We start from the raw sequence: 6,682 nt of genomic DNA on the forward strand, positions 1-6,682 counted from the left end.
CAACTCAGGACAGCTCTGCTGGATGCAAACCCACAGAAGCAAATGTGCGCAGAACAGAATTTTTTTTGCCGCACCCACCACCTCCACATAAATCTTCAAATGGACTCTATGCTGTGTCCTGTCACATTCAAGCAGAGTTCTCCACTTGTGCTCCAGTCGCCTACCTTGCTTCTTCAGACCTCGCAACTCCTCTGTATACCATGAGGTCACTTTTAAAGCAGGTTGGAAGGGACGCTTAGGAGTGAGCGTGTCTACTGCCCTGGTGAGTTCCCTATTCCAGGTTCCCACCACAGCATCAACAGAATCACTGGCAGGACCAACATTAAAACCCTCCAAGGCTTTTTAAAATCCTACTGGGTCCAGCAGCCATCTCGGGCAGACCAGTTGGGTTGTGGCTGTGAAACCAATCTTAACCAGGTAGTGGTCCATCCATGACAATGGGGAAACCACAGGATCTCACACCTACAGAACACCCCCCTGATCTGAACAGAAGACCAAATTGAATGTGTGGCCAGCAACATGAGTTTGTCCTGAAACTAGTTGGGATAGGCCCATAGTTGTCATGGCCACTACAAACTCCTGAGCCGCACCAGGCAAGTCAGCCTCACAATGGATGTTGAAGTCCCCCAGAACAAAAAGTCTTGGCAACTCCAACACCAATTCCAAGACCAGCTCCATCAGCTCAGTTAGGGAGTCAGTTGGGCAGCAGGATGGATGATACACGAACAGAATCCCCAATCTTTCCCTAGTTGCTTCAGACCCACTCAATATAAAAGAGGAGAGCTGGTCTTGTGGTAGCAAGCATGACTTGTCCCCTTAGCTAAGCAGGGTCTGCCCTGGTTGCATATGAAAGGGAGACTAGAAGTGTGAGCGCTGTAAGATCTTATTCCCCTCAGGGGATGGAGCCACTCTGGGAAGAGCAGAAGGTTCCAAGTTCCCTCCCTGACAGCATCTCCAAGATAGGGCTGAGAGAGGTTCCGGCCTGCTACCTTGGAGAAGCCGCTGCCAGTCTGTGTAGAGTAGACAATACTGAGCTAGCTGGACTGATGGTCTGACTCAGTATATGGCAGCTTCCTATCCTCTATAATAAAGAGCCTGGCGTGTCTGTTCGTGTCGCCCAGGCGTGCGTCCGTGTCTCCCTCGGCCGTTCTGGGCATGCGCGGAGCGCATGCCCAGTACTGCCGAAGCAGAAACGGACACAGGCACCAGGCGGCCATGTTGTTCGTTTGCTTGCCCAGCAAGGAGAAAGACGGAGGAGGCCAGAGGCGGCGGTGGGTCTGGATCGGCCGCGGGGAGGGGAGCTGCGGTGGCGGTGGGTCCGGCCTGGCCGCAGGGAAGGAAGAGACGGGCGGGAGGAGGAGGTGGCGAGGGAAAACGGCGGAGCTGCGGCCTTAGCCAAAGCAGGCGGAGGGTCAGGCCGCGAAGTGGCGGAGGTGGGGGAGGGCCAGACCGCGAGGCGGCGGCGGCCGGGGCCAGCCATCCAAGGGCCCGGACCGGCCGCGGAGGCCGGCGTCGGTGGGTGGCACTCTTGGCATCAGTGGCGGAACTCTCCGCCCGGCCGCCCACAGCGACGGCGGTACTCTCGGCCCGCCTGCCCGCGGCGGCTCTCTTTTAGCGCCCGTTAGGGCGACGGGCCTAGGACTATGTGGGAAGGAACCAGGCAGCGGGACTTTCCCGGTAAGAAGAACTTTCAAAATGTAGGGAGAGGGGGAAGAGCAGGAGGGAGTGGGGGAGGGGGGTGGGCAAGAGAGGCGGGGGGAGGGGGAAGGGCAAGCAGGGTGGGGGGAGGGAGGGAGAGTGGGGCAGTACTCTCAGAAAAGGGCCCCCACTCATCTCCAGATAGGAGCTAGATGGACCCATGTTATAAGAAGCTCTCCAGGTTCCCAAGTACAGCTGTTACATGGAAAGTAGGCTCTTACAAACGTATCTATACAACCCTACTAGCGCCCATTATTTAAACGGGCTTAAAAATACTAGTGTTCCTATAAGTCAACTGTTGCACAGGGGCCCTGGTAAGGGAAATTTGTATCTTTATGGACCACTTCTCTCACACACAAACACACACACACACACTTCCCCTAGCCTGCTCCACAACAGAGTAGCCTGGTGGAAGAAGCTGGGCCCAAACTGGGCCACTAGCCTCCCCTATCCAGGTCTCAGTTATACAAGCCAGGTCGGCTCCCTCATCCATGGTCAAGGCATGGATGATTTTGGTCTTATTCTGAACCGACCTGGCATTGCAAAGGAGTGAGGCTAGGTTCTGTGGGTAGTTGGAACTGCTCCCCGAAGCCAGAGAGCTGACAGGGCAGCCGGAAGTGGAAACAGTCACTCAATTACCAGTTTCCCTGCCCCTGCGACGACCAGCTGCTCTGCCAATGCCAGCTATTCTATTCCCCACCACAACAGTAATAGATGCCCCAGAGCTGCCAGATGCACTCCGCGCATCATCCTTCCTAACAGAACCCAAACACATGACAACAAAAGGCCTGGCGGAACCCAATAAAAGGAGCACTAACAATATTCAACCCAGATCTCCAACCACACCTTAACACCCCGACCCCGACCCCAGTCCCACAGCGAAGGCCCGGCACCAAAGGCCAGCCCCCTTTGGCGGCCGCCTACAGGTGGGCCTCCGGCATGCCTTCCTGCAATATATGCTCCCAAGAGCTCCAGAAATCTCCCCTCTCACGAGAGATCTCTGGTCCTTAGGGACAGGTGGAACAAGTCAAGCGCCAGGCAGAAGGCACAGGTGGAATAGGAGAGCAATCAGACTGCCCCAAGCTGGTTCTTCCAGAGGTCTGGGGTTGCAAAAACAAACCTCAAGCGAGACAGGAATGCGCAGGCAGGGTGTTCGTCAGGAGAGGTCAGGGAGCGGACAGAATCTACCCCGCTTCCTCTCTTCACCCTCTCTGACTTCCAAGCCTGGAAGTTCTATGCTAATGACCTCCAGCTTTGACGACTGTAATGCATTCGACGTGGGGCTGCCTTTGTACATAGTTCGGAAATTGCAATTGGTACAGCAGCCAGGTTGGTCTGTGGGAGAACCCGAAGGGACTATATAACACTGATTCTGAAAGAATTGCTCTGGCTGCCGATATGTTTCCAAGCAAAATACAAAGTGCTGGTCATTTCCTATAAAGCCCAGAATGGCTTAGGTCCAGGCCAAGTACTTAAGAGACCACCACCTTTATCATGAACCCTGCCGCCTATTAAGATCATCTCAGGAGGTCCAGTTACAGTTGCCTCCAGTTCATCTTGTGGCGACTCATGGCCGGGCCTTTTTTGTGTCTGCCCCGGGGCTTTGGAATGCACTCCCTGTCAATATGCTTCTCCATCTCTGATTGTTTTAAAAAAGAAACACCATTAAAACACCCTTGTTTTCCTCAGGCTTTTGATTAAAATTAATTTTAAACTGTGTTTATCCTGTGAAATTATTTTAATTGTTTCACTCTGAATTGTTTTTATTCTGTGAAAGTGTGTTCTTGCTTTTTACATGTAGATGTAATTTGGATTGTGTACAGTGCCTAGAGATGCCACTTCACTCCAAAATGCATGGAGTTTATTTTCAACCACAATAATAGAAGCCCAGTTAGAATGTATACCAAAAAGGAGGAAAGGTACTACGAAGTCCAAGAGGACGCCAGCATGCCTGACAAGTAAAGTCAGGGAAGCTATATAGGGGAAGACAACTTCCTTCCAAAATGGGAAAGCCTGCCTAAATGAAGAGAACAGAAAGGAACACAAACTCTAGCAAAAGAAATGCAAGGTGACAATGATGGAGGTGAAAAGATAGTTTGAGGAGCATATAGCTAAAAGCATCAAGGGGGATAGCAAAAACTACATCAAATACATCAGAAGCAGGAAACCTGCCAGGGAGGTGGTTGGACTGCTAGATGAGGGAGTGAAAGGGATTATTAAGGAGGATGTGGAGATTGCAGAGAAGCTAAACGCGTTCTGTGTGGTCTCTGTTTCCCACACATGGGGCTTCGGTGCCTGCGCAGGGCCAGGAGGATTGGAAAGTAGCCAATGTGACATGGATTTTCAAAAAAGGATGGGGGGGTGGTGGTCCAGGAAGTTACAGGCTGGTTAGATTAATGTCTGTTCCGGGCAAATTGATAGGAAGAATTCTCAATGAAGGGAAGTAAGAAGTGGTTTCAGTGCTTCTCAATTTATTCATAAATGATCTACAAGCTGGAGTAAGCAGTGAGGTGGCCATATTTGAAGATGACAACAAACTATTTAGGGTAGTGAAATCTACAACAGATTGTGAGGAGCTCCAAAGGGATCTCTCCCAACTGGGAGAGTGGGCAACAAAATGGCAAATGTGGTTCAGTGTTACCAAGTGTAAAGTGATGCATATTGGCAGGGGGATGACCCAACTTCACATGTATGCTGATGAGGTCTGAGCTTTTGGTGACTGACCAAGAGAGGGATCTTGGGGTTGTGGTGGACAGCTTGTTGAAAGTATTGACTCAATGTGTGGCAGTTGTGAAAAAGGCCAATTCCATGCTTGGAATCATTAGGAAGTGATTCTAATGCCCTTATACAAAACTATGGTCCCGTCACATTTGGATTACTGTATAGAGTTCTGGTCAGCATACCTCAGAAAAGACATCATAGAACTGGAGAAGGTGCAGAAGAGGGCAACCAAGATTGCCAAGGGCTTAGAGCATCTTCCTTATGAGGCAAGGCTACAACACTTGTTGCTTTTTAGTTTAGAAAAAAGATGACTGAGGGGTGACATGCTTGACTAGGTAGACCTTGGGCCTGATCCAGCAGGGCTGTTCTTATGTATATATCAGGCAGTATATAAATATAAATAAATAAATAAATAAATACAGATCCACATGTGTGTACCCCATTTTGTTTTTTTAAAATGGGACAAAGAACAAATGGGCAGCGATGTCTACAGAATATTAACCAGTTACAATCTGATGTACTTGTAGGTTTACGCAGCATGATTTGTGAGGGGCCCTGTTCGCAGCCACTGACCAACTTGGGCATATCAGGGGCACGGGGACAGAATCCTAAGCCACGCCCAGGGGCGTAACTACCATTAGGCAAGGGGAGGCAGTCGTCTTGGGGCCCCACAGCCTCGAGGGGCCCCCCAGAGGCACATCACATGACTTCCCACCCACCCATGTTGCACCCCCTATGAATTATGTTGAGTCTCTTGGAGATTGGCAGGAGCAGAGAGTACAAAAACTAGATTCAATGTGAACTAGATATTCACCGTATTCATAATGGGGATGTGAGTGTGAGTGCACAATATATTGTGAAGTGTGTTTGTGTGTGTATATCAGCGAGGGGCCCATTTTAAAATCTTGTCTCTGGGCCCCCTCCAACCTTGCTATGCCCCTGGCCACGCTCCCTGCGTCTGATGTCAGATGCAAGGGGTGGGGCAACCAACATCTCCCCACCACCCTTCCTACCTTCTCCTTGGGCAGCGGCTGCCCCCAACTATCTGGCTGCCCCTGCCCTGCCGCCACTTCTTATCTTGGCCTCTGGGATGTGGGGGGTGAGCCGCGAGCAGGCCCCCCCCCATGGCGGCAGCAGGCGATGTGGCTGGTGGGCCTCTCTGGCTGCCCTGTGCGCCTGCGCAGTTTGAATATGGATGTTGTATGCCCATGTTGTCATGGGCATGGGATGGCCATAGATGAACTGTGCAAGTGGGCAGTTTGGCCAGAGAGGCTTGCCAGCCACAGCACCTGTCGCTGCTGTCATGGGTGTGTGTGTGTGTGTGTGTGGCCTGCCCCGCTCGGCTCACCCCCCACCCCCCGGAGGCCAAGATAAGCAGTTGTGGGGCAGGGGCAGCAGCAGGGCAGTGGTGGGGCAGCCTGCTTGGGGGCCCTCTGGGCCCAGAGACATTTGCCCCTGCTTGTCCAATGGCTGCTACACCCATGCAGGGACAGTATCTCTTAAGCAGGTAACTGTCCTTAGTTGCAGGGCATGGAACTGCGGGCAGAGTCGGGCCTTTGAGACTGGTGTGGATCACCAGGTTGCCACCGTGTGGAGAGCGTTCCTGAAGGCCTGGAGGGTGCCCCAGAGAGGGTTCTAGCTCAGTGACACACCCAGCCCAGGCGTTGCCTGCGCAAAGTCCAGCCTTCAATCACTGCCATCCTGAGGTTAAAAGGAACTGAAGCAGCCGGTCTGGGGCAAGTCTTCGTCTGAGAGGCCATCTATGCTGACAGACAAAGATATTTCCCCAGACTGGCTGCTTCAGTTCCTTACCCTCAGGATGCCAGTCAAATCCTGGCAGCAGTCACCAAGCCCACTGTTCTGATGCAGTATACGCAGAGCTGCTCCGACACCCCTGGACTTTGGGGCAGAAGTCCAGGCCCTCCACACACCCTGGGCCCCCCAAATCTTCTTTAGTCTGTTCTGGGTGGTGTGGTTTGTGCTCTCAAGAACCCACGTGTTAAAAAGTGATGCTTAACTTGCAGCAGGGGGGCCTCCAAAAGCCTTTAGGTCCAAGGTCCCAAAATCACCTAGGTGCACCTCTGAGTATAAGGCAACTCCATAAGTTCCTCTAAGGCTCGTTTGTGGCAAGTCCAGCGGCAGAGAGGGAATGCATTTGGAAAACAGGATGGAACGAATACTGAGAATGCTTGTTTGGCTCACCCACCCACTGGTTTTATTTTGCATATTAACCTGCCCACATTGAGCAGATTTGTGGTCATAA

This window comes from Hemicordylus capensis, chromosome 1 (genome assembly GCF_027244095.1).
Source record: "Hemicordylus capensis ecotype Gifberg chromosome 1, rHemCap1.1.pri, whole genome shotgun sequence".
Classification (NCBI taxonomy): Eukaryota; Metazoa; Chordata; class Lepidosauria; order Squamata; family Cordylidae; genus Hemicordylus; species Hemicordylus capensis.